This window comes from Ochotona curzoniae, unplaced genomic scaffold, assembly GCF_017591425.1.
Source record: "Ochotona curzoniae isolate NIBS_2020 unplaced genomic scaffold, NIBS_Ocur_1.0 scaffold_4701, whole genome shotgun sequence".
NCBI lineage: Eukaryota > Metazoa > Chordata > Mammalia > Lagomorpha > Ochotonidae > Ochotona > Ochotona curzoniae.
Window position 1 is genome coordinate 15,631,589 of NW_024467122.1, and position 26,737 is coordinate 15,658,325.

Sequence of the window (26,737 nt, forward strand, 5' to 3'; positions counted from 1 at the left end):
GACATAAACAGTTAAGGAGCGTCTACCTGTAAGTCACATGAGCTCAGATAAGTTATTTAACTTGAGCCCCCACCTGCTCATTCACACACCACTGATTACAAACTCTGAGAGAAGTGGTGACAAAAACCATGATCACTCTGGGCACCAACCAATCAAAAGTACAGTCAGGGCCAGAGGCATCAGACCTTGGCTATGAAAACTGTTGAGTGCAAGCCTCAGTGTACTGACTGATGGTGAGCTGTGGTTGTGAGAATGCAAGGAGCTCAGCTTTGCAAATTCCTGGCACAGCATCAGGGCCTGTCACTAATGATCAGTACTAGAGCTGGGTCTCCAGAACTGGTGTGTTTACTCATTGAATCCTTCCCATAATTCTGTGAAACTAACCATTGAGGAAAATGAAGCTGAGAGATGTTAAGGACTTTGTCCTGGCAGAGGGGTATCCGAGGACCTGTGGACTTGGGGAAACAGCAGAGACAGCAGTGCAGTGTTGCAATGACCAGATCGACAATGGGTGATCAGCGTTCCACTAGGGGTCAGATGGAAAGGGAGCTCGCTGGGAGCTCAGGAGGTGAACCCAGGCAGAAAACTGCCCCCTCTGCTGATTTGCTTGATTCGACCACAAGCAGAAACACAATGGCAGAGCCCAAGCAGGCAGGTGCAGGAACAGGGTGAATTTCATGGCTCAGACTCCACCAGAGGACATCAGGCACCATTTTGTGTACTGAGGAAAAGGCTGTGGGGCTGGGGGGACAACAGCAAGCCGCGCATGTGCTAAGCCAGGAGCGAGCTCATTTCTAGCACATCACATTGCCCTTGTCCCACAGTAACAGCTTGGCCTCCTACAGGTTCCACCTTTGATAGGTCCAGGTGGTCCCTGACCTAATGATTAGCAGCCCCAGACCCCCACCAGTGGCACATCAAGTGCCATTTTGTGTACTAAGAAAGGGCTGTGATGGTGAGGTGAGGGGGCGTGGAATGATAGTGAACTCCACTGCACTAAGGTGGGAGAGAACCCATGTCCAGCTCAAAGCATTGCGCTGACTTGGTATCCTATGAGTTCCACCCAAAATAGGCCCAGGTGACCTTCAGACCTGAAGGCCAGCAGGTTCCAGCAAGATCAGCACTACTGATAATGCCGCAATTTAAGACAACAGGTATTTCCCAAATCCCGGGCACTGCTCAAACTGAGAGTAGGAGAAAGGCTATGCAAACAATAGTGCAGTCACAGCACAGGTTCATAGGGAGCAGAAGTGGTGAGCCAGGAGCTGGGGCTTCAGAGACCTAACACAAGAGGCTGGGACTGAAACTCGCTGAAGGGAATGGCACAAATGACTACAAAAGAAGAACTGGATACCAAATGTAATTAGTAAAACCGACCTGTAGACCAGCGGTCAACACAACTTAGAAACCAGCCCAAAAGAGAAGAATCTGCTAACCAGAAGTACAATGACCAAGAGCAAAAATGAGACAGAGGCACAATGAATATTCCTGAAGACTCCGCTGCAAAGGAGTAAAAGCCTTTGCCAATGTCAGAATTAACTGAGAAAGACATCGAGGAAATGGGGGATAAGGCACTTGAAAAGCTTGTTATAAAGCTTCTTATCAACAATGAGGAGAACATGCAGGAAATTCAAGAATACGTCACGCAGGAAATAGCAACACTGAAACAAAATCAAGCTGCTTTATTAGGAATGAAGGACACAATGAAGAAAATTAAACATTCAATGGACACTCCTAGTAATAGAATGAGCAAGGCAGAAGAAAGAATCTCAGAATTGGAAAGTATTTCCCTCAACAATGCATAAAAAATTAAAAACCTGGAAGAGAAACTGAGTCAAACTAAGAAAAGTATTCAAGGACTAAGGGATACTATGAAAAGGCCAAATGCAAGCGTTACGGGAGTTCCAGAAGGCACAGAAAGAGAAGCTGGGTTTAAAAATATATTTGATAAAATAACAAAGAAAAACTTCCCTTACTTGGAGAAAGGACTGGGAAACGTTCAGGAGAGGCACAGAACTTCCAACAGGCTTGACCAAAAGTGATCTTTGCCTTGACACATGATCATCAGGCTCTCTTCCATCAAACATAAGGAAAAGATCCTTAAATGTGCATGTGAAAAAAAGTCAACTGACATAGAAAGGAATGCCAGTTAAACTCACAGGAGACCTCTCACAGGAAACTCTACAGGCCAGAAGAGAAAGGAGTGACATATTCCAGATTCTAAAACAAACAAACAAAATTGTCAGTATAGAGTAAAGTACCCAGCAGTCTTTGGAATGAAATACAATTCTTCCACAGCAAGGAAAAGTTAAAAGAATATGCTTCTTCCAAACCTGCCCTACAAATGATGTTCTGTTGAGAGAAAAGGAACAGCACCCATCAAAAATCAAAGGCAAATGTGAAGAGCGTCTCAATAAAACAACAGACTAAATCAAACATTCAGCAACTCATTTTTAAAAAGACAGGATCAAATTACCACCTAGTCATATTAACCCTGAATGTAAAGGGCTTACATTCACCAATCAAACGTCATAGATTAGTAGCCTGAATTTAAAAAAAAAAAATCTGTTACCTACCAGAGACGCATCTCACCAACAAAGATATGTGGAAACTATACCTCATGGATTTTGATATTTTTGTTTCTATTTTCATTTCTCCAAAGCAGCTTTTTTCTCACAGTAAAGTCTTCACTGACTCGTAAGTCATACAGTAGCAGCATTTTCTTCAAGAAGCTTCTTTATTTTCTTTTTCAGTTATTCAGTGGCACATTAATCATTTGGCAGTGTATTATTTAACTTTATGGCATTGCAAATTTCCATTTTTCTACCTGTTGTTGATTTTGTATTGCGGTTTTTCATTTAAGGGGATGTATAGTAACTGTGTAATAGAGACTATCATATCCAGATGTGAGGATACAATACTGTACACATCTGTATTTCCAGATCAAAGATGGACTCCCAGTGAAATTGTTAAATATATCTTAACAATAGGATGCTGGACTCTTTGCCATTGTCCATGTCCACAAAGATGGACTTATGACTGTTTATGAAGGACTATACTCTAGAAATAATATAGGAGAAATCAGTTGGGGGTGGGAGTTTTTGCATGAGGTAAGAGAAATCCCAGAGCCTATGGAATTGTATTGTAAAATAAAAATAATTTTAAAAATCAAAAAAGTTTTGATAACCCATGCATGCTTTTTAATAACATGTATTTTCTATACACTTTTTGAAGACTGCCTTGTATAATGGCTAGCTCTTTTCTAGGCAGTAGCAACCTAATTTCAGTTATTTCAGCATATCTGAAGGGTGCCTTGCCTGAGCTGGCATCACTCTTCACTGGCAGTTACTGAGACGGCTATGGACACCTGCTGGTCACTGCCAACTCATCCCGATCAGGCGTCATCACAGAACTTTGGTCTTACCCTGGGTCAGCTAACGCCAACCACCTCCCTGTGCACACTGGACCAGATCAGTTTGATGCTTCCAGGCTATTCTACAAACATAGAAAACTTGGTTAGGCCACCCACAGCCATTTGTCACTTCCTTGGAACATCTTTGGAATATAAGACGCAACACATGGCCCCAACACTTCCAAACCCCTTATCCACAGGTCTATTGAGGGGCATTTGCAAGCCCATTTGCCAAGACAAAGCAGCCTAACGGCACCCTTACTCATGGCTCTTGCCTTCTCACTAGGTTCTACTGGGGAAAGGCAACACAGGCTTCCTCTGCTGTAATTCTCAAACACATCGAGAGGGTCTGATGCAGAATACTTTCTCCATACTCAGCCCCTCTTCCCTGCAACACCCTGGCAAGGGATCTGTGAGCAGGACTCATCACTGTCTCAGTTCTCTCCTCCCGCCTAGCCTCCTCTGCTTTTCTGATTGGTAGAAGGAATGTGAACACTTTGGCCTGGGTTGAAACATTGATTGGTCAAGCTTCTTGGCTGTTACTCTTCACTTCTCCTACATCCATTACAAATGCTGCAGGTTTTTCTGTTCCCACAAGGACATGTCTTTAAAAATGAAGAAAGATAGGAATTAGCTTCCTTTGTGTCATTTGCTTTGTACCAGAGGCAAGAGTCTGACTCAACCCAAGAGAGTTAACAGGACAGAAAGCTGTGTATACATGCAGCCGCAAGCGTAGTACTCTGTTTCCACAGCCTGTTTGTTGAAAGTAGCCACAAACCATAAGGGATGCTGGGAATAAATGCAACATTGTGGCAGAAGGACTTAGCAGGGGATCTTACCTTAGATTCTTTCATTCACTCTTGGAGAGGGCCCAGCAGGTGAATTTTAGAGACTAGGACTTCATCAGACATCAGGTTGAAATGAGTACATCCTTCTCTCATTTCCTTCACGTTTCCTCCTGTCTCCTTCTTCCTCTTCTCAGTTTTTTTCATCCACTCTTCTCTGCCTTCTCTTCCTCAAAGGACACTCGGAGGACATGATTCCAGAACACTCTTGTCTGCCTCTCTTCTGCAGGGTTATTCTGCTTGCCATCTGTAACCTGAGAGTCCCGCCCAGCTAGCCCTTCCTTTTGCATTCAGTGGTGTTCAGATCTGAATGTGGATGCACATGGCCGCTCTGGCCATTACAGATCAGCTTATCCCTGAAGGTGTTCAGTCTCGACTGACAAGAATTTTTTTTTAACACTTGAACATTTCCACAAGCACACAAATCTACTGTTCACAGTGTGCCCCCCAAAAATCAGAATTTGGCATAGGGCTGATAATATACATTGGGAGAAGATCAAAGAGAAGACATGGTAAAATCGTGCTGGAAGCCACAGGGTTACCTGGGAAACCTTGATCCTGGGACTGTGGCGAGAAAGCCCTGCTGCCAGGAGGTTAAGCCTGCAAGCCTGCTCACTCGCCTGAATCTGAATCTGGGAGTGAGGGTGGGAAAATGAAGAAGAGAATGTTGAAGTGTTTCGAGTCTGGAACTTTGGTAGCTGTCAGGTCGTTCAGAAATAGAGCTGGAGCCAAAATGGAAAGTTTTGGCTGAGCAGCTGTCTTCCTAGTTGATAATACAGGGAAGATCTTCCTTTGAGACAGAAAAGGGAAGAGCATCTGCCAATTCATTCATCAAATGTCAGCAAACAGCCAAGGCTAGACTCCACTGAAGCTAGGCCCCAATATGGGTGTCACAGACTGAACCAATTGAGCTGTCACCTGCTGCCTCCCAGGGTGCACGTTAGCAGGGAACTGGAATCAGAGGTGGAGATGAGGCCTGAAGTTAGGTATAGGACGTGGGTATCTTCACCACAGTGCCAAACACTGCAGTGTTTGAAACTAGCTTTGGCTCTTTTCTATGGCTGCCTCTTTCATGCTGGCTGAGGTTTGCAAAAATGCTTTCAGGAAAACAAAACTCTTTTGTGTAACTTACGTAACTCCCTGACTTAGGAGCTGCCCTCTAGCCATCATAACTTGTTATCTCCCTAAAACAGGGAGAACAATAAAAACAGAACAACGTGTGAAAAAATCAGAACTTCCATTCAACACACGTAAACAATGATTATAATCAACAGCCCTTAAGTGAAAACCACATATTTGAACTGAAATTATAAGAGGTCTGGAATCCATACTTAGGTGGCAGGTATGTCTTTCAGCTTACACTATCTGGGAAGTAGCAATGTGACAGAATTCTGGACCCTGAAGACAATGACCTTGGGATAAAGAATTCACCTTAGTAAGCCCACAGAGTGAATCATTAAGAATTTGCTATATATTAAGCTCATTATCTTTCAAGTGAAAGGATACATCTAGACTAGGCAAAATAAATTGTTATTAATGTTAAAGGGAAATTTCCAGTTGTATCTAAATCAGAGACTAAATGAATATGCAGGCAATAAGCCAATATGAAATCAGGAGCTTCTTCCACATCTCCCATGCAGTTGCAGGGTCCCAAGGTTTTGGACCACCCTCTGTTGCTTTCCCAGGCCACAAGCAGGGAGCTGGATGGGAAGTGGAGCAGTCGGGACTTGAACCATCAGCCATATGGGATCGGATCTCGGAGTGTGCAAAGCAAGGATTTAGCATTTGGCCATTGCACTGGGTTCTTGCTTTGTCTTGACATTATTTTCTCCACTACCCATGACTTAAAAGGAGAGAATGAAGAAGACTTCCATGTAACCTACTACTGACAGTTATTGTAGAAATGACCAGCATGGAACCACATAAGAGCATGGACAAGGTATGGCTGAGCTGTAACTCCCAAGAGTAACAACTGGAATGGGTGTAGGCCGTCTGGGCAATGACACTGTACCTGGCAGGACAAGAGGTGGACTAAGTTAACCCAGGCCAAGGACCTGCCAGTGTGTGTGAGATCTGCCACTGGAAGGAGACCTGATAGAGCAGTTTCTGCAGGTGAGTGCAAGAACTAAGACAAGGGGAAGCCCACATCAGGCCAGGTTATTGTACCCACCAGCATACATGTGAGTCAGGTCTGGAGCTAGTCTGGGCTGGCCAGTTGATAACACCCACTGGCAGATCTGAGGACCAAGACAGGGTGCAGAAGGGGCCAGGTAGGAGTGCAACTCCAGCCAGTCCACATTAGGGCTGGGACTGGGTACGGGCTGTACTGGATGGGTTGAGCTAGGCTGCATCACCCACCAGGAAGAACTGGAACTGAGAGCAGGCTGGGTTGAGTCAGGCTGGAGTACCTGCTGGTGGATACTGAGGTAAGGTGAGCCATGCCAGTCTGGGTGTGGTGGGTGCCAGGTCCATGAGCCCCAGGGGCAGGGGATCTGATGGGGCCTGGGTTGCCTGGCCTGGGCCCTTGGGTTTGCCTGTGAGAAGTGGTCCTCCTCAGTGGAAAAGACAGAGCAGGGGATGGCAGGCCCTTGTGCACATGGAGGATGTGGCAGCCCACTGAGGCATGCAGAGGACATCTGCTATTATAACAGAGGGTAGAGAACAGAAAAAAATAGGACAACTACCCCAGCCAAGTGATGACAGCAAACATCTGGTTGAATGGAAACTGTAAGGTTGACTGTCAGTCAATGGGCATTGAAAAAGTTCCCTCATCTTTGGTCTGGTGAAATGGAGAGCAGTTCAGAAATATCACATCCACCTGGGCAGAACTCTTGGAATGTGTGCCACAGTGGGATCCTGGGCTGCTATTGGGTGGCCATTCCCCATCCCTGGGTACTGGGGCAGTTGGGAGGCTGGGTATGGCTCATCGCCTTATCTCCTTCCTTCCTCCAGAAACAGGAAGAAGAAATAGAAAATTTGGAAACAATGATCACATCCACTGTTTCCTATCTCTGGATCCTTCCCGCCACAATCAACTATGTAAATATTATCAAAAATAAAATTAAGAAAAAAAGTGACCAGCATCTGGGGCGTCTAATCTGAGCAAACCAAGACCTCCCAAACTGAGTCATGGCCCACTACAGCCCACATGCTACCAATAAACCAGTGCTTCTAGAATCGGGTCAGAATGTTCTTTATTCTCTCTCCCCCACAAATGCTCTTTTAAAATAAGAATATAAAAAATATTTCTAATGGAAAAGAAAAGTAATGAAAGTAAAAATGTGTGATTCACAAACTTGAAGCATAATAACACTGCAAAGCAATGTAGAGCTCAGCAGGGCCCAAGTCAGAAAAGTAGATTCCCACACTCTACCCGTGGATTCGGAGGTACCAGTTCTGCACTCGGGCCCAGGAACCCGTGGATACGGATGTGCTGATTCTGCACTTGGGCCCAGGAATCTGGCTCTGGGGCTCAAATACCAAATGAAAACTCATATCATTGCAGACTGGAGGAGAAAGAAGATGCTGCATTCTGGGACCCTGAGGTCAAAGCCTTGATGGCCATGCCCTACCAGGGAGCTGGCAATCTGTCTGACATAATGGACTGGTTTGGTAAGTACATGGGCAGCAGCAGTGGTACTGACCATTCAGAGTGTGACTAAGGAAAGAAAAGAAAAGCATAGGACCACATGTTTGGGGAATGCATTCTAAGAAGCAAGCATCATTCACCCCAGGAAGGAGCTATCCCCTGCCCCAGTGCACATCAACACCCTCCGTGGATGCTGACCTCATCCTGCAAGTGGCCCTTGCTTTCTGCTTCTGGATCCTTCCTACAGAAGCCTAATTAAGAAAATGGAGAATTTATTATTCACAGCTGAATGGAAGATCTCTTTGCGAGAGGAGACAATACTATTTTTGGATTTTGTTTATTTTATAATTTTCCATAAAAGATTAGGCAGCCAGAAACACCAACGATCTATTTTTATAATCCTCAACTCTCTTCTTCCCACAGAGTTTGCATTAAAACTACAGTGATTTTTAAAAATCACCATGTAGTGGGGGCAATTGACAGGTAACTTAAGGTAACATAAATGGCCCGGACCAGCACCCACACACAGGCCCCTTGGCAGGTGCACATCACAAAACACCACAGCCTTTCTTCTCCCATATGCATCCTCATGCTCTTTTCTCCCAACGTTATGATGGAGTCCACCTTCTGTTTGAGCCAGAAATCTGACCATCAGATTTCACCATAGGAGTTGCCACTAACAGAGGAACTGAGGCAACTGAAGCTTTCAACACAAGGAAGAGAGACCCGTGAGACACCCCTGTGCAGCTGGTCTTTGTGGGCTTAACGAAAGCAGGTTCGGGTGGAAGACCTTGAATATGTTAATTGGCCAAACAAGCGTTGTGCATTTGTCTACCAAAGTGTCTTTGGGTTACAAATGACCAAAATACAGTTGTCTTTGGATCTGAGTTATTTGGCTTTAAACTTGACTAGCAGGACCATTAACTATTGATCTGCTAATTTATGATGGTTTGGAACAAGACTTTGATGAAGCTGTTAGAGCTTTCACCATAAAATCAGTAAGCCTTTAATAAAACAATCCTATCCATGTATTATTTATCTACTTATTGGCAAGAGCTCAGCAGGGTATATCACAATCAAGCCTGAATTCACCAACTATTCATAATGTTGAAAACCTCCTATTTAGCGCAGGCTGCTTAAATTTCTAACGATCTGATCATGATACCTTAGTTTAACACTGATGACTCAGGGCCCTGTCATGTGCTAATAAAAAGAGGTGAATCATTTTCACATGTTTTCTTTTCTGGGCGATGAATCAGAGGCTGTGCTCCAATGCAAGTGTTCGGAATGTATTTCAAAACCAGAATAATTGAAAAGCAGTTCTCGATGTGAAAAATCTAATGCAAACATTTTTATGCTACCACCGAAGCATGAGTAAGCTTAATGGGGTCAGTGGTGGGGGGATAACAGTGATCTGAAACCAGGAATAAAACAAGATCAATCAGAGAAATGCTATCCTCATGTGTGTCCCCTGCAGCAGGTCCCGGGTGAGTATTTGTTCTCACTCAACCTTTCCATGGCTTTCACACATCCGACTTCTCTTTCACCCACCAGACTTCCTGACTCCTAGTAAGAGACAGCATATCCAAGGCTTAGCTTGCTAGAAGCAGTCCTGAAAGGTTGACTTCCTCTATTACCGTATTTTGGATAGAAGCCCATTTCAGGGAGCTGAGGATGCTTGGTAGAGGGATTTGCTTGAAGACAAGCAACAGAAGTCCTCGGACATCTCAGGCTGAGTTCCAACAGGACCTTGACTGCACCTTCAAGCCCACGCCCCTTGCTCCATCCAGCTGCCGTGATCATCTTCTGGGGACTGAGAAAAGCTTTCCTAGAGTTTAGGAAAAGATAACGTCAATTCTTAACAAACGACTGCATAACAAACAGAATAAATATGCGCTCTCAGAAGCCATTAAACAGCACCAAATAAGACAAAATTAAGATGCTTTCATATGTGTATGGATTCCTTCTAGAAAAGTTTTTTTCTAACTTTAATGCAGAAGTTCCAGTCAGAATGTTTTCAGATGCAATAACAGCACCAGGATCAAGCTTCTTAAACAGTGTGTATTATCTGTGACCGCAGTTACAAAGACATCCTTGGCAAGGGCAGCTCCCAGGTAGATGCAATTGGCAAACTCCCATGCTCCTCTGGTTCTGGTGTCCCCCATGAGCGACACGCAGATGGGATGGCATCCAGGGAAAGAGGAGAGACAGGTCCTTTCTTGTTTCTTTGTGATAAGAAATAACTTAGTGAAGCTCCCATTGAATCTTGTTAGCCAGAAAGGGTCACCCTGTCTCTTATGAAGCAGCCTCTGACTTGGGAAGTTGGAAAGCAAGATTTCTGAGCTCAGCCTGAGCTAATCAGGATTTCTGCTCAGTAGAAGCACGCAGGTCTGAGAAGAAAAAAAAAAAAGAAAAGAAAAGAAAAGAAAAAGAAAAACCAAGGCTGTGTCATACAGTAGAGCAGAATTTGTGACTCTTGGGTAGCCAACCTGTGGGATCCCCTCTGATTCCAAGGTATCACAAAATGGGACATACATGCAATGGGGAGGTATTCTGGACAGTAGATTCGTACTCTAGATCAAGATACTTAAAAGGCACAGGTCCCTTGGCATCATTAACTCCACTTCTAGGAGCAAAGTCTGTGGGAATGTACCTAAAGGCCAATAAGGTTGTGTGCTCAAAGCAGTTCGCCATAGCACCTTTATTAGAAAAAGGAGGAGGCGAGAGAAAGAGTGACAGGAACAGGGAGAGGACTTAGAAGATCCAGCAGTGGGAAAGGAGTTGAACACACAAAGTACAGCTCATCCTTTTGGTGCACTATACTAGTTTTTAGAATGATGCTTACAAAGGGTTTTTAAAAGTACAGGAAAACATTATAATGTTTTTAAAAAAAAAAAGAAGAAGAAAGCATGGAAAATAAAATTTTAAAAATTAATTTTTTAGGGTTCAGCATGATTTCAGGCTGAATTGGCTAATCCTCAGCCTGCAAGCGCTGGGATTCCACACTGGCAGTAGTTCATGTCCCAGTGGCTCCAGTCCCACTCAGCTCATGACCTAGGAAAGCAGTGGAGGATGGCTTACAATCTTGGGACCCTGCGCCTACATGAGAGACTCAGAGGTGGCTCTTGGCTTTGGATGAGCTCAGCTCAGGCCATTGTGGCCATTTGGGGAGTGAATCAGCAGCTGCTTCTCACTTTAAATCTGCCTTTACAATAAAAAAAAATCTTAAAAAAATAATTTTTGATAAAAACTTTTGGAAACCCAAGCATAGCTTTTTCTTAATACACATTTCCTGTGAACATTTTGGAGTCCCTGCCTCTATAGTAAAACTCTATGTGAAGTATTAACAGTCCTATGGCAACTCTGAAGCTTAGGCTTTTTTGGGGTTCATAGTGCAAATGAGGTAGCCAGGACTTAGAGATATACAGAACCTTGCCAGCCTCATGAGCTACTCAATCGCAGCACAGGGCTCTGAGTCCAGGTCTCCCTGGCTGTTTGGGTCACAGCCCCGCAGTGGAGGAGCATCCTTGCTCTTCCCTGCTGTTTTTTTTTAATCCCTTCTCTGCAGCTGATGGATAAGTTACAACTTAAATTGCATGGACTGATTGAGGGCCATGTTTAAGAATGATAGACAAAAACATAAACAGCTTGCTGAATAAGGACAATGGGAATTCAGGGCTTAGGAGGGTAGAGCAAGCAAGGGGGAGACAGGAAATTAGAGGAGGGAAGAATAACATCAGTGGCTGCAGAGAGCTGGGAAGGGACCTGAACTCTTCAATGTCCCTCATAGCTCATTTCTCCAGGTTCTGTTCAGTACACAGGCCCCCTCCTGTTAGGGATGGTCCAAGCAGCTTTGCCAAGAGCCTCCTGCATGCTGCAGGTGCTTCCTTTAGATGTTGGATGTTGGCCTAACTTCAATGCACATCAGTAATCTCTCCCACCAGGACTGGCTGGATACAAAGGGGGTAGTGCAAATGTGATGCAAGGGACAGAGGTAGCCATTGATCAATCTGAGAAGATGGGGGAGGGGACCCAACATACTGAAAATTGTGAGTTATGTAGATACTTGAAAATGTTCATGACAAAGTAGAATTAAAAGATACTTATTTCAATACTAACTTTAACATTTTGAAATGCTTATACAGTTTTCTCATAAGGCATGTTTTCCATAAACTTTTTGAAGACTACATTGATTTCAAGTTATTTTACACTAAAATAAACTTCTTAAAAAAATTATTTACTTGACTGTAAGAGTTTCACGGAAAGTAGGAAAGAAAGAGAGAAAAAGAATCTTTCTTTCTGTTGTTTCACCCGCCAAGTGGCCTGACACAGCCAGGACTGAGCCAGGCTGACTCCAGGAACTTCAGCTAGGTCTCTGATACGGCTTCTGGGGACCCAAGCATTTGGGCCACCTGGCTCTGCTTTCCTCAGGTATAGTAGTAGGGAGCCAAAACGGGAGTGCAACAGCCAGGATTCAGACTTCCACAAAGAATGCTGGCACCACAGGCAGCAGTTCTTACCTGCTGTGCCACAATGCTCATCCCATATATTTATTTTTTGCTTCCACTCTCCAGGAACTTATGAAGTGCCCTTGGATTTCTTAGAACAATAGTCACAGTCCTGAGTGAAGGATGTAGTTACAATTAATCAATGAAAAAGACTGAATTAATAACTAAAAGGGGGTGGCACCCTGGAATCTGCTCCTGCAGACCCAGCTCTGCACAGCAGAGCAGCAAACACAATCTTCAGCTGCAGAATGTATCTAAATATAGGCACGGCATGTTTTTCGTGTTTATGTGGTGACCAAGAGAAACTTCTGTCGGGCAACGGCACTGTATTTTTGCCACCATTGCCACATGGGAGGTGAGATGCCTGCTGTCGCGACACCAGGGCTGTGGACTGATTAGCATGCAAGGTCCCCTGACTCCCTTGTTTGCAAAAGAAATCCAAGAACTAAACCATGATGCAAGAATAATGAGCACCACAGCCGATTTTGGAAAGCCCATTACAATCACAAATCAGTAACGTCTGCAGCAAAAATCACTGGGGACAAGCTGGACTGGTTTCTTTTTGGAGCCAACAATGCATTCTGTTGCTTTCTGATTCTGTGTGTGTGTGTAATGCGGCTTCCTAAAGCTGATTTAATTCTTTTTCGGATTATTTTCAAGTGTATTTATGTGGCATTTCATATCTACATTAACAGGAAGAGCAGAAGAAAGCCTTCTGGGCACAACATTATCTACTTGCACATCTTCACGTGCAGGCTCTGTTGGATTTTCCCTGTGGGCTTGAGCAGAGCACCCTGGTAAGCTGGGTCCTTACACCTTCATTGCTGGAGATCTTTTCTCTCCAAAGCCTTTCACAGCCACCAGCCCAGATGTCAAGAGAAGCAGCTCAATAGCTTAGGGATCCCTGTGAAAGCCCAAGTGGAAATTCTTTGGGGCATAGAAAAGGGAGAGCACTCCAGACTTCAAACTCCAGGAGTCTTATTCCTGCCCTTAGGAGAAGTTCTTTCAGCAAGTGAGGCCACCCAGGGCTGGGGTCTGTTGGGGGCAAAGTGTAAATAGAAGGAACCAGAAAAAGAGGGCACACCATGTTTGAGGGCATTGCCAAAAAAGAAGAGGTGAGACCAGTCCTACCACCAGAGCAAAAGGCTGGGAAGAGAAGATAAGATTAAAAGTTCAAGAGTCCCTCGGAGCCACGGGCATGAAGCAGGAGGGGCAGGAATGAACCCATGTGGTGCCCCAAAATGCAATGCTGCTCTTTGATGAGGCCAACTGCTTATAAAGTCCCGTGTCCAGTAAACAGCAGAGCATGGTCCAGACCAGACTGTGACAGCTGCTATCACTCAGCATTTGCCATCTTTGGCTTAAACTTTTGCTCCTATAAGCTATGACTTCAATGAGCAGCCTATCTAGGGCCTGCCATGGCATAAGCTTTCTATCCACTCTCACTGAATTTGTCAGAACCAATGACATCTTTGACATTGCCACCCCAGGAAGACATGCTACTACAAATGATCACCATGTCTGATGTGTCATTGGCTGTGAGGTGAATGGAATCAGTAAGTGTGGGATCTGAGAGGTGGGACCATTCCTCCAGGGAACCAACCAAGGGAGTCCCCACTCCAACATGAGCAATGGGGGTTTCCATGATGACAAAGTGACATGTGACAACAGAGAAGAGATGATTGGGAGATAGTGAGGCAGCTGCAGGCCTTTTTCAGAGATGCTTCAAGGAGATTCACATCAAGGAAATCTAGATAGGAGTCTTCCCAATGTTTCCAGACCTTGTGCCCAGAAAGCATTGAGCCCCAAGACCCTCAGCCTCATCCAGGCACGCGGTACAGGCAAGCTTCAGCTTTGGGGAGTTCAGATAAGGACATGTGTCTCTGGGATGGGGTGTGCATGTCACCCCTCCGGGACAGGGCTCTGAGAACAGCCACATGTTGACTTGTTACTGGTTCCAAATTCCAATCTGGTGCAAGAAGATTTTTTAAAAATAACATTGTAATTTTAGAATAGTTTTAGGTTTATAGGAAAATTATTAAGTACAGGGAGTTCCTTTGTACCCCACATTCAGTCTCCTTTTAATATCTTACTTGATTACTGGGGTACGTTCATCACAGTTAATGAGCCAATGTTGATAATCTTGTTAGCCGAAGTCCATACCTCATTCAGACTTCTTTTGTTTTTACCAATTGTCTATTTTTCTAGCTTAGGATTCCTTTAGGATAATGTATTACGTGGAGTTGTCAAATTTGCAAGGTGGAATATAAGCAGGAGAAAAATGTGTGAAATCACCTGTTTCCTGTTCTTTGCTCCTACTTGGAATATTTGGTTCACTATTAAAAGAGGACTTCTAAGCTTTTTTGTTTGTTTTTTAGTGAACACACTATTACTCATTCCTGAAATAATTAGAAGCAGTCTCGAAATTTCCTCTTACAATGCATAGAGTGCTCGGCCACAGTCAAGAGAACAGGACTGGAGGGAGAAGCACAAGTTCTTCTGGTGTTTCAGATGTTGGATCAGAACTAGTCACTCGGAATGACGGGGGAGATGGAAAATAAGGGAGTTTCCATTTCTTCCACACCAGTTTGCCCCATTGCTAATGCCTTACATCATTAATATCAGAGTGAGGTTTGCACCTCTGCCTAGATCATACATCATGCAGAGCTGGACAAGAGTGAGAGGAGAGACCATGGTGGCTTCATGACCTAGGCAGGTGGAGGTGTTTTTGCAGTGAGGTCATGCGTAACTGACAAGCTCCTAGGAATCTGATGTGCCACACAGTGGGGAAACTGAGGGAGGAATATCTAAGGTTTTCCCTAAACAGATTTAAGGAGATAAAATTCCTTCTTGGATAGGGTTCCTTGAAATGCACCTTAGTGCTGAGATTGGAGCTACCATGGTAAGAGCTTAGTATCTTCTAGCTCTTGGCAAACTTATCTGACCCCAGTCACTGGAGTCTCTGAGCCTCCCTTTACTCATTTGTTAGGTGGGTGATAAGTAGGGTTAGCGTTTATAAACTATGCCCTATGAGAATTTAATACAAATTAGCTAGGAGTTGGCAGGTGGGGAACGGCAAGAACAGTGGCAGAGTTCTTTGGGTGGAGAGAAGATGGAGGTCAAAGGCCACTTTCATGGTAACATTTGTTTCTTGATACAGTGCTCTCCATAGAAAGGGAATTAAAAGACTACCCAATTTCTCATTCTAGAAGTAATTTTTTTAAAATTGTGAAATAAACTTAATGGTGGAAACAGGAAGATAAGTAACGTTTTTAAAGATTTATTTTATTTTTATCAAAAAGTCAGATATACAGAGAGGAGGAGAGATAGAGGGGAAGATCTTCCATCTACTGATTCACTCCCCAAGTGGCTGCAGAAACAAACCTTCACTGGGCAACTCATAAATTCATTGCAGTGGCATTTCTGTCCTGTGATCACCACAGTTTCCTGTGGACAAGTCTGAACAGGTGCATTTACACAGGAAAACCACAGATCCAAATGGGTGCGGATACGTGCAGTTTTCTCTTTACACTTCACACTGGGGAGTCTTTCCCTGGTTGGGAAGGTGGGGGTTAATGACCAGTCTGTGTCAGGCTGTCATCCAGTAGTGTTCACTCACTGAAGATATTTCTTATCAAAAGTCATTAAAAAAAAAAAAAAGCATACACTTTTTTTCAGTGGCAAATCTGGCCAGATAATTAGATGCAATTACTTGGTGCTTTTGCTCTTAGAAAAGATCTCTTTTCTAGCATAGTAAGAGCCTGACAGCACATAGCATCCCTCCCTTGTAGGTCACCCCCCTGAAGGTGGACAGTGACTTCATCACAGCGTGAAAGCAGCACAGGGGAAGCAGAGTCCCATGGCTGAAACTCACCCAAACCAGACCGCCCTGCTATTTTTATCCTTGGAGCTGAGCATACTGATGGAATGCAGAATTGCTTTTGTGATTAAATGTGGCCAAAAACCTAGCAAGTGTTAATCTCTGGAAATCTGTTACAAATTGGATGGCAAGCGCCTGGAAACTGCTATTTTTTAAGTCTAAAAATAATTCTTTGTCCCCTTATAATACAGCAGGAAGAAGAGAAATTTTAGTTTAATCGGTTGGGGTAGATTGATTCCTAGCAGTCAACTCCTGCTTATCACAGCGAGTATGGACCTGGAGCCCTTGTGGAGAGCAGAGGCTGTGGGGCTGGGCAGAAGTGCTGGCAAGTCTTTGCTTTGCCAGCACTTAGTTGCTCTGGCCTGGCTAGAATGAGGAATACTCAAACTTTTATTTCTAAGGAATTGATGTGATTGGAATGAGAGTACAGGAATACATAGACACAAAGAATGGAGGAATCACTGGATGGGAACTAGTTTGAACTGATGGTGGATGTATTGGCCATTTAGCTCAGCACTGGCCTCTTTCCTCTGGCTCTGTCCCTTTTGAAAGCAGGCCATTTGAAAAAAAAAAGTTATTTAATATTATCTACATAACTGAGAAGAATGCACATGCATGTGGGCCTCTGACTAGGGTAAGGAGGGTCAGGTATGGAGGAAGGTGGGTGGGACAACATTTTCTTATTTTCTTCTGTGTAGCAAGGGAAGAGAGGGAGAGGCTGCTCCTTGCTCTCAAATTATATCACACCCAGGGATAGGGGACAGTCCTGTGATGACCCCAATGGGGGGGACCCCAATGGGGGGGAGCATCCGAGGGTGTTACTTGAGTGGTTTTGATTGTTACGAGAAGTTGTTGCCTTCATTGCTTCAGGGTTGAGAAAATCTTTCCAATGTCTATTGGTTGATAAAGTTTACCTTAGTACATCTACAGACCCAGGAACATGCTGCAAAGCTTGGCCAGAATTACTTCACCTGTTCTGTTTTCCATCCTCTGTTGAGGCAGTTGACATGCCATATTGGCCTAGATGTGCAGGCTGTCATGTCCTCCATGTGCATCTGGGCATGCTCTCTGCATTCAATGTCTGTTCAGTCCTAAAAACAAGAGGAGTTTCTAATTCAGTTTCATTTGGAACAGGCTGGTGATAAAACAGTTGAGACGTTATCATTTCCAGGCCCAGGTGGGGCAACAACCATTCATTCACTGAAGCCCAGGTCCTTGCAAGCACCTTCAGACAATCATTCCATGGCTAAGCTCTGCTTTCACTCCTCAGTTCCGTTTTCCTCAAAGAACTCAGCTACGTTTTAGGTACTTTTCCTAGAGTTAAGAGGTTCAACTTGCTCATCCCTAGTGCAGTTCTTCCCCTTCCCTCCTTTACCTTCACCCAGTGTGTCTGTCTGGTCCATACTCCAGGGTCTGTTTTGTTTCTTCATCAAACTCCAGCTTTGTGCCTGTTTTGGCTTCCTAGGTTGGGACCTGAAAACTTGCTGAAATTTGCCCCTTCTTCCCTACTCAGTTCTTGGCTCTGTTTTTTCACTCCATCTTCCAGCAGGAGTGCTACTTTGATCTGATTGAATCTCTTGGGACCTAAGGATGAGGCATTCCATGAACCAGAACCTTGTTCTCTGTCGGTTCAACCTGACAGATCACACATGTAGGAAGGCACACATCTTTCCAAGATAACATGGTGGTGAAAGCTGGGACTTGATGGCTCACTTCTCTTTCTTGCATTCAATGGTCTTTTTTTTTTTTTTTTTTTTTAACTCTTACACCTAGTTAAAAAGGGCAAGTTCTTATGGAGCTATGGCCAATGAAGTCACACAAAATTATGGAATTAGAACATTATTGTTTTGGAAAGCCCAGTGAAACAATGGGTTATTTTAATCAATTATCAATGACTGTTCAAAGCACAGATAATAGGGGAGCTTCAGGGACCCCCTGTTAGGCTGCTGCTTCCACTGGTGAGCATGAGAGCTGGGACTAGGAGCAGACTGCGCTGGGTAGGGCTGTAGCACCTGTCAGCCTGCATGTGGGCTGGGTCTGCGGGAGGTCCATCTCACATGCTAGCGCATGAAAAAGCCAGAATAAGTGCAGGCCAGCCAGGCTCTGCCATAGCATTTGGTGACAAATGCCAGAACTGGATGCAAGTCATGTCAGGCTGGACCACAATACCTCCTGGCAAGCCTGGGGTGGGCCTGGTAGGGGAATTATGGGCACTCCTTTGCTAAGCTGCAACTCCTGCTGGTAAGCAAGAAAACCAGGAAAGGCGATGGGCAAGGCTGGATGACAGCATCCACCTGGTGTACCTTTGAGCCAGGTCTGGGGACAGGTCAGGTTCACTAAACTGCAGCACTTATGGATGTACATGAGTCAGATGGGATGCATAATAGGCCTGGTGTTGCTAGCATATGCGAAAACTGTGGCTGGTGGGAGTTTTCAGGGGTTGCCCCAACTAGGCTGCAGTTTCTGCTGGAGTGTGTAAGGGGGCCGAGTCTGTGGCAGACTGGGTTGGGCTAGGCCACAGCAACCATCGGTTTGTGTGAGAGACAGGGCTGGGAGCAGAACTGAACAGGCAGCTTCATCCACCAGTCTGTGCGTTGGCTGGTGCAGGTAACAGACTGAACCTGACCCTGTATTAGCTGGCATCCACAAGAGTCAAGTCTGAAGTCATCTCAGGCAAGGTTTCTTGAGGGATTCTCCAACTGGATCACTAGACTCAAACTCCAGCACAAGGAAAATTACGAGATATGTGATCCAACCTTGAAGTGCACATATTAAGACTGGGCCTCCTTAGTTGCTGATGCCTGTGCAGTGGAAAGCATAAACAGATGCACATGGAGGACACGACAGCTGGTTTATCTAGGCCAGCAGAGTGCCATGACAAAAGACGGCTAGCAGGACAGGTTGGACAATCCTCCTGGTCAAGCTTTGCATATCTGTGGATACACTAAGATGGACTTTGTCAACCAATAGACCTTGGAAAGATTTTCTTAACCCTGGTGCAATGAAACTGACATCTTAGAAATATCAAAATCACTCAAGTAACTCCCTTGGAACATTCTTCCTCACACCATGGCCCCTAAGGTATCACCAAATGACCATCCCCCATTCCCCCCTTGCTGATGTAGTTTGACAGCAAGGAGCAGCCTCTCCCCTTTCCCACCCTTGCAGATATAGGAAAAAAAGAAAAATTGGAAACATTTGTCTCACCCACCTTCCTCCATATCCTGACCCTCCTCTCCCTATCAGCAGCCCATATAGATGTGTATCCCTCTCCACTATGTAAATATTGAAATTAAAAAAAGAATTTAAAGCACTAGGTACATTTTTCATAGGATATTTTATGATGGATGGATCAAGTGTGGCCTTGTCCATGAAAGTCCCTCAGAAGTTATTCCTCACCTGGACATGAACCCTCAGGTTTCTTCCTGCCCCCTCCCTGGGCCGTTATCCAGTCTCCAAGTCTGCAGAGCACACTATTAGGTAGTCTGAGGGTTTTTCCAGCACCATTAGTGCCTGGATCACCCAGCCCAAGTTGCCCTGGCTGCAGCCACACAGCCGGGTGCGTAAAGCACTCAAGCCACAAGCTAGATTTACTTGAGATCCACCCATAGCATAGCACTGGTAGGTTGAGCCAAAATCTTGAGTGTGAAGCCTGGATCCATTTGGGATCTGCCCACAGCATTGTGGCCATGGATGGAGAAATTTCCTGAGCCTCAAGTCAGGACTAGCTCAAGATCCGCCCACCACATGGCACCAGTGGACAAAGCTGGAATCCCAAGCCTCAAGCCTGACCCAGCCTGAAATCCCCTGACTGCAGTCACGCAACCAGGAAAGGAAAGCACTCAAGCCACCAGCCCAGACTTGAGATCCACACACCAAGCTACTCTGTTTCTGATTCAGCTCCCTGCTGATGGCCTGGGAAGGCAGCAGAGGAGGGCTCACAGCATTGCACCCTCATGACCACACGGGAAGACCTTGAAGAAGCTCTTGGCTCCCAGGTTCAAACTGGTCCAATTCTGGTCATGGCAGCCATTTGGAGAGTCAACCAACACATGTCAGATCTCTCTCTTTCTCCTCTCTGTAATTCTGACTTCCAAGTAAAATGGATAAATTTTAAAGAATTAAGAGTCCAGTCTGCATGCTCAAGCTTGAGTTTTTAGGGATGTTGTGTGGAAATCTCCCCTCACATTTTTCTGGAATATTCTGGTGTGGGGATTTCTATGTGTGGAATACACCCTGAAACTTCAAAATAGTTCTTTTGGTGAAGGGTAGATGGAATTCCCCTAAGCCTCCCCCAGGGAGAGCACTGGGACCTACCCAACTAGGAACTCAGCAATGATAAGGTATTGTTTACATATAAGATATGTAAATGCTGGCTTACCTCCAACGCTTGCTTCCTTGTTTCGTCACAAAGAAAGTCCCATTTTTCTTCTGCCCCTGTACACACATACATTCATAATTATCTATCTACCTTAACCTTCTGCCGCTCAAGCAAACGTAACCCACAATTTTAGGGGAGAAACATGGCTGATGGTTCATCTTCCATATTTTCTTCAGAGTTGATCTATGGGTATAGAGCTGCTTAAAAAAATTCTTCTTTTGCTGTAAGTATTTGGAGGTAGCCTGGGGATGAAAATTGCCTTGCACACTCCAGAAGATTGGTTATATCATGCAGAGGGATTGGTTGCAAGCCCTGACTCAGGATCAACTGGAGCCTGACGTGTGTACTCTTAGAGAAAGTCAAATGAGATCATTAAAGACATGAACCAAAGGGAAGCAATAAGTACAGAAGCCATAGGGTTAAGGAGGAGTTAGCGAAGACCCCCCTTCACCAGAGGCTTGGTCAAATATTATCCTTTGTTTTCTAAATTTCATGCCTAGAATAAAAAAACTTTATCCAAAGGGTGAAGAAAACATTGTTTCTTCAGAGAAAGAACAAAGTGCAGAAGTCATCTGTCAACAGCAAAACTACGAGTCCAGTGAGACTTGGTTATCTCATTCTTAAATCTTCACAAAACACAAGAAAAATTCTTGCAGAGATTTTCCATAGCTACTTCCATACGCCCACATGCATTCACCTTAAACAGTATGACAATGTTATACGTTTCTTTATGTACACACACGTTGATATAATTTACTAGCATATGTTCATATACACACATACCTCATAGGCATGAATAGATCATGATCCTATAGAATTCTCTCCCCTGGGCAACTTTCCCCACAGAAAAACACTGGCTATTCGACAATCCCAATGGATGCACAGGAGACCTGCTAAGTCAAGATTTGACCTCTTTAAGCACCAATTGGAGTTTTTGCATTTCTGGAAAGTATTCTTTCTTAAATGTGCTCTCCCCTTCTCTTCTGAAGACAGCCATTAGATCTCGTGTTCCCTGGCACTTTGTTGCCCACACTCTGGACACTGGTAATGCCAGGATGTAGTTGGTACATGCCCCTGGGGCCAATTCGAGGAATACACAGTATCAGCTCTTTTCCAACCTGTGCCATGTGTTCAGCCTGCAACACTTTTTGAATTCTTATTTCTGCATTATATAAGTTTTTCTTTCAATTTCTGTGTTTTACCTGGCATCTCTAGTAGCCACTCGGTCATTCCTCTCCATCGCTGCTTCCAATTTGCCTTACAACTGGAGAATGAAGCTTGTAGGTTTGCGAGCAAAGCATGAGAGCGAAGAGGTCTTCCTGAGCAGCTTCCTGTGTGAGCTTTGGCACGTCACGTGACGGCTGCACTTTGTGAACATGACTTTGCTGCTAAGAGGTATTTTTGATTGTCTTTCAGATGATTAGCTGTGCTTCACAGGAGTGAAAGATACTGGCAAAAAAATAATAATAATGATGGTTTAGAAACACAAGATAAAAAATGTGTCTGTGGAGTGGACTTGAGTCAGACTCTTCCAGTAACTCCTGTTAGGGAGACATGACTCAGTCCCACTGAAAAGTGGATACTGCTCTTCTTAAGTTCGCAATGCACCTCTGTACTCTCACAGGAACCCAAACTCAGATTTAAAGTAACCTTTTTAAAGCAAGAACAGATTGGATAATTTTTTTAGCTCTTGTTTGAATAAATTCACTGATCAATCCAGAGCCCTATCAAAATTAATTTATGAAGGAAATTCTACAGGCCACAAGAGAATGGAGCAACATATTCCAGATTCTAAAAGCAAAAAATTGTCTGCCCAGAATAACGTACCTGGCAAAGCTTTCCATTGTCTTTGAAAATGAAATAAAATTCTTTCACAATAAAAAAAAGTTAGAAGATTATGCCTCCTCCAAACCTGCCCTACAAATGATACTTGAAGATGTTTTCTTTTTTTAAAGATTTATTTTTATTATTTTCTTATTGGAAAGGCGGATATACAGAGAGGAGAGACAGAGAGGAAGATCTTCCATCTGATGATTCACTCCCCAAGTGAGTGCAACGGGCCGATACTATGCCGATCCGAAGCCAGGAGCCTCTTCCGGGTCTCCCACGCGGGTGCAGGGTCCCAAAGCTTTGGGCCGTCCTCAACTGCTTTCCTGGGCCACAGGCAGGGAGCTGGAAGGGAAGCGGGGCTGCCGGGATTAGAACTGGCGCCCATATGGGATCCCAGGCGTGCAAGGCAAGGACCTTAACCACTTGCGCCACCGCGCTGGGCCCGAAGATGTTCTCTTGACAGAGAAAAGGAATAGTGTCCACCAAAACCAAAGGCAAATGTGAAGAACATCCCAGTAAAATAACAGAAGACTAATCGATGAACAATCCATTACTAAAATGACAGGACCAAATTACCACTTATTTGTATTAATCCTGAATGTAAATGGATTAAACTCATCAATCAAATGTCATAGATTAGTAGACTGGATTAAAAATGCAAAACCATCTATTTGTTGCCTACAGAAGATACATCTCACCAACAAAGATATGTGGAATCTATATCTCATGGATTTTGATGGTTTTGTTTTCAGTTTCATCTCTTTAAAACATGTTTTTTCTCATTAAATTCTTCAATGACTCATAGATCACACAGTAGTGTCATATTCTTTAAGAAGGTTCTTGATTTCCTTTTTCACTTCTTCAGTGACACATTCAGTACAACGTTATTTAACTTCATGGCATTGTAAGTTTCTATTTTTTCTTCCTGTTGTTGATTTTGTTTTATGGCTTTTCATTTAAGGGGATGTATATTAACTGTGTAGTGGATACTATCATATCCAGTTGCATGTTGTTTAACTTCATAGCATCATAAATTTCTGTTTTTCTTCCTGTTGTAGGTTCTTCTTTGTGGCTTTTCACTTGGATGGGATTTATAGTGACTGTGTAGTGGAGACCTACATGTTCAGATGTGAGGATAAGGTGCAGTGTGCATCTCTACTTCTTGATAGAGGATGGACTTCCAGTGAAAATATTAACTATATCTTGACAATAGGATGCTGAACTCTCTGCCATTGTCCATGCCTGCAATGATGGACTTTCGATTGTTTATGAGGAACTATACTGTTGCAATGATACGGGAGAACTCAGTGGTGGTGGGTGAGATTGAGGGAGGGAGTAGGGAAAATCCCAGGGTCTATGGAACTGTATCATAAAATGATAATCATATGATAATAATTAAGGAAAAAAATCTAAGATAAAAAAGAAGACATTAGGGTTTCTTCACATAGAAATGACTGGTGGTAACATGAGTATTTAATTCTCTTGAATGATGTACTCATCAGAGTTTTCTCAGCTCAGTTGAGATAATACTTGGATGTAGTTAGGGTAAGCCTGTGAGGCTGATGGTCCTGAAGTGCATTACTTCGACCTTCTGCCCTGCATGAATCTCACCCTGTCTCCTGTCACCCTCACTCTTCCCCTCTCTGTCATTGCGTGACTCAGCACAACTCAGGTCCTCTGTATAGTAATCGCATATCCTCAGCCACACCTTCTTACAATTAGAGCTTTGGAATCCTCAAGCCCACCCAGATTAGATCAATAGCAGGTGTTTGTAAATAATCAGAATTCATCAAATCTCCCCCACAATACACTGGTGATTCTATGACATCAGTGCTTTTCTCAATTAAAATGGGCTTACCTTGCTTCTTGCAAAGAGAAGTGCAGCGTATGTGATTTTACTGTATACACAGAGAATGGATGTGTGGCTTAAGGGCACCAGCGACATAATCCCTGGGCTTTTCTGTGCCCAGGAACTCAAATGCACACAGGATCATGAGGTCATTCATTATTGCAGGAACTAAGCATTTCCATTTAAAATGAAACACGCATTAGCACATCCTCACAGCACCTCCTCCTCTCAGCAGGACTAGAAAACACAGGCGGAAAGTGAACTGACTTGATGAATCTCAAATCCCTTTAAGTGATGCTGAACAACCTAACCATTGCTACATTTGAGTCCAAAAAATGTGTAATTGCCACTATTCAGAAATTCTTTCTCTTAAAACGATAAATATCTTAATGGTAACAAGCTGTAACCTGATTTGCCTCTGGTGCATTCTGCCTTTTTGATAAATGATCATTGGGGTGAATTATGGGAATATCAAAACAATGAAGTTTTCTGTTGGAAATCAATAATATACACATTATCTCATTTCAGGGTTATCAGGCTTCCACTTACATCTTCATATAATGATTAAAACTGAGTGGACTCTTAAGATCTATGGAGTGGTTTGAATGGGACTGTGTTGCCTTATTCAGATATCTTGAGATCAAGATAAAAATTTGAGACCAGGGAGTCCATTGCCCATATTTAAGCCGTTCAGCATGGAAGTCTACAGCTTATTGTTGGTGGTCCATTTTATGACACCCTTTCCATAATAAGAGTTGATCAACCTGCACTGTCATGGGCCAACTTCAAGTAGAAAAAAAAAGACAAGACAATAAAGCATAGAGGCTAACTGTACAACCCTGTCACTTTGGTAAGTCTGCATTGAGACCTTCATCACTATGAGACAGCTGGTGACCTTTGGCATGTTCACTTCTTTGTGCCTTACTTGCTTCCTCTGTAACATGCAAATGGCAAGCATGTACATGAGTTTGAATGCAGAAAAGCATGCCAGGTATTTCAAGTGGAAGTAGTTTGAGCACTACTTCCAGGAAAGGATGTGTAGAACATGCCTGGAAGAGCTGGTGTACTGACAGCCAACAGAGCCACCAAAGACCGTACACATCAAAGAGATTTTCCCTCAATTCCACAGGTCTCATAGCTGCTGGGGCTGCAATGGCCTCTGCCTCCTCACCCCTCAAAGGCTGGCGAGCAGCGTTGGAATGTGGAATTTTCCAGTGAAAGCACTCAACATCCATCTGACCTGATGAGGCACTTCTAAAATCTGTGGAAAACGAAATTTTATAAGCTTGCACATTCTCTGTGTACATTTTAAAGACCACTTATATGTTCTAGCACCCATGATGGAAAGCAAATAGGCTTTACTACTATTTTTCAACTTTTGAGCCATTGCCTCTTACTGGTGAAGCTTTCTTGTACCTAGCAACCTAGATTTGAGGGAACCTACTTTTTAGATTTCCAAGACCATCAACATAGACCATTCATAGGAATGAGTACAAATGAATACCAAGTATCAATGAACAATGTGCAGTGTGTGATACCTACCTGCCACACTGACCCATTGTTAGAGCCATATGAGGGGATATGGGTAAACCATGGGAAACGCATAAATGCTCCCCATTTATGTGGTGATTTTAACTTTTATTATGCTATCGAAATGTAGGCATCCCCTGAACATTAAATGCCTTTACTCACATAGCTCCTCCCTGGAAGAAGGATATCTCTCTCTCTCTCTCTCTCTCTCTCTCTCTCCCAATATTAATTCCTAGACATTCTAGTATCACCTTTCAGGCCCTGCCATAAAGTCATCTCATTCTCTCCAAGGTCCCTACCTCTTTCAAGCCTTTCCCAATTGCTAGTTTTATTCTATCTTTATCCCTGCTTTTCTTTCATCAGTAGAGCCCAAATTACTAGCAACCTATCAATGAAAAACAATCCTTTCTCCACAGACATAGTGGGACTAATCTTCAAACACTCCCAGAGCGAGGAGAACATTTCCCTTTCTTCTATCTAATAAAGAAAGTGGGGAGGGCAGAAAACAGTCATCTATCCAGTGTTAGCAGGCTCAGTGTAGCAGTGTAGCAGTGTAGCAGGCTCAGTGGCAGCTCCCTGCAAGGAATTCGAATCAAGGGTCAAGTGGAGAAGTCTTGCTCAGGTTCCTAAATCAAAATGTGGACTATGGTTCCTCTTGGCCCCAGATTTAAAAACCCCAAGATTATGAAGCATTTGGGTGAAACCACTCATGTCCAGATGGTGAATAGAGCATCTGTGAGTCTCTGCCGTCTTCCAGAAAGTTCTATTGAAAAGGAAAGAGTAAAAGGAAGAGAAAGTCTTGCTCCAGCCTCAATACAGAGTCCCCAGATCCAAATGCTGACACTTAGTTGCCAGTGCAATGGTGTTGAGAGGTGGGGCTTCCTACCGCAAAGCCCTCACATACAAGGAGTCG

The 26,737-nt window shown here is 43.9% G+C and overlaps 1 long non-coding RNA gene across 1 annotated transcript; it reads right to left on the minus strand.

The window, feature by feature from the left end:
- Positions 1–2,676: 2,676 nt before the first annotated feature.
- On the minus strand, positions 2,677–23,357 carry LOC121149366. Its single transcript, XR_005882643.1, has 4 exons — positions 23,329–23,357; positions 17,898–17,901; positions 16,909–16,913; positions 2,677–2,744 (listed from the first exon to the last, which is right to left on the minus strand). It is a non-coding gene; the product is annotated as an uncharacterized LOC121149366 (long non-coding RNA).
- Between the last annotated feature and the right edge of the window lie 3,380 nt (positions 23,358–26,737).